The 2,244-nt window shown below is 48.5% G+C and overlaps 1 pseudogene; it reads left to right on the top strand.

Moving 5' to 3' along the window:
* Positions 1-2,244, top strand: part of LOC111951346 (small subunit processome component 20 homolog) — a 17,588-nt pseudogene that overhangs the window by 6,336 nt on the left and 9,008 nt on the right.

Below are 2,244 nucleotides of genomic sequence, written 5' to 3'. Positions count from 1 at the left end.
CCTCTAACCTCTGTAGGGTTCTGTTTGGGCGGATGCGCAGTAAGACTGGCAGTAAGTTCCAGGGCAAGTCTGGCGCTGTGCAGCGTTCCTCCATCGTGCTGTGGTTCCTGGCAGGATGCCAGTCTGAGGAGCTGGGCATGCTCATTGACCTCCTGCTGGAGCCCGTCTGCCACCACGGACAAGGTAGGGCGCCCTCCGCCGTGTGATATAAAACCTGTATGGGAGCGGAGTATTTCTCGTCTTATTCCTCACTGAATGGCTCTGTTGCCCTCTGTCTCATTGGTCTATTCTGCCATTATATTGTAGCTGTGGGTGTGTGTGAGTGTGGGTGTAGAGTGGACCTGTGTTTGTTTTAAAAGTACGACATGTGAACCCTGGACCCACTCTCGCTGTATTTTTTTCTCCACTCCCTCTCTCCACCCTCCCTCTCTCCAGGTCTGTGTCTAGCTGCAGTAGACAAGGCGATAGCCGAGACGGACTCCTCTGCCGTCCTTCCTCTGGGTCGGCAGCACAGCCTGCTGAACATAGTCAACACAGTCATCAGTAAACTGGGCCACCTCATCCACACACACCTGCCCAAGGTGCTGCAGATCCTACTGTGTGTCACCGCCTCCGTCGCCACCATCCTCAACCAGAGAGAACAGGTATATACACAGCCGGAGAGTCTCACTGTCTCACAWAGGCTTAGTCTTGAGAAACCTGCTGTATATTCTGTGTTGGACCAGGGGAGGTATGTAACAAGAGGCTGCTGGATGAGTAGGAGTGCTGATTTACAATCAGTTGATCCTTTTAGATCACAATGAATATGATTATATGGACAGGGGGCGACCTGATCCTAGATCATCGCTCCTACTCAGAGAAGCTTGATAATAAGCTCCTGGTGTCTCTTGAGAAAAACGCTTAGTAAAGTTTCAAGTCAGTAGTGGTCTTGGGCAGGAGCTGCAGTGTAGCCATTGTGGCAGTATGCCGCAGCTCGCCCTCTGAGACCTATACTAGAGCAGGAGGCTCAGAGAGGCCTGCCCTGGCAGTTGCAGGTGTGAGCATGTATAAAGCATGTTGATGTTCATGTATGATAGCAGTCGTAAATTGTTGTGTTATCTGCACGAACCCAGTCTTCACTATGAGTCATCCATCATCATTGTCTTAATAATATTTATTTACTACTAAGTAATTCACAGAAATGCATAACAAACAGTAGATAGTTACAAGGAAATGATAGCGGAGTTTCCTAGTGGGATAAACCGGCATCGCGGCTTAGTGTACAAAAGGGAAGTGGGGGTCGACTGAGATAAGACACACAACAGTTGATAATATACAATTGAAATGCTAATCCTTTGCACATGAACGCTCACTCATTCGGGAACAATTGCAATCAATAATCTATATTTATGCTCAGTGTGTCGTCGGGATCTCTGTTGAAAGTTTGTTTCTGTCGGAGAGTTTGTCCGCTCTCTCTCTCTGTCGTGGTTAGAATGGAAAGTTCAGAGTGACATTCATTCATGTCGATATAGGATAGATTGTTTCGGCGGTTGTCGGTCTTCGCGTTCAATGATACCGAATTCCTAGCTGCAGACTAGTAATTAATATCAAAGACTTGTTCTTATTCTGTCGGTATCGATAGTCTAAGAGTTTAACCACGTGGGATGGTTAAAAGATTCAGCAATCTCTCAAACCTTAGGTTTATGGTCTCCTCTCACCCTTGGCCATCTCGTTATCGAGGTAAGCTGGTCTCCTCTCAAACCTTGGCCATCTCGTTATCGAGGTAAACTGGTCTGGTGATAGAAAACCCGGGTGGGGTTTTATTCGGAAGCGTCACTTGAGTGGGTTGAGTTACTGACGTGATCTTCTGTCTGGGTTGGCGCCCCCCCCCTGGTTTGTGCTGTGGTGGGATCTTTGTGGGCTATACTCGGCCTTCTCAGGATTGTAAGTTGGTGGTTGAAGATATCCTCTAGTGGTGCGGGGGCTGTGCTTTGGCAAAGTGGGTGGGGTATATCCTTCCTGTTGGCCCTGTCCGGGGTATCATCGGATGGGCCACAGTGTCTCCTGACCCCTCCTGTCTCAGCCTCCAGTATTTATGCTGCAGTAGTTTATGTGTCGGGGGCTAGGGTCAGTTGGTTATATCTGAAGTACTTCTCCTGTCTTATCCAGTGTCCTGTGTGAATTTAAGTATGCTCCTCTAATTCTCTCCTTCTCTCTTTCTTTCTCTCTCTCGGAGGACCTGAGCCCTAGGACCATGCGTCAGGA

This window comes from Salvelinus sp. IW2-2015, linkage group LG24 (assembly GCF_002910315.2).
Source record: "Salvelinus sp. IW2-2015 linkage group LG24, ASM291031v2, whole genome shotgun sequence".
Classification (NCBI taxonomy): Eukaryota; Metazoa; Chordata; class Actinopteri; order Salmoniformes; family Salmonidae; genus Salvelinus; species Salvelinus sp. IW2-2015.
This window is presented reverse-complemented; position numbering and strand designations above follow the sequence as displayed.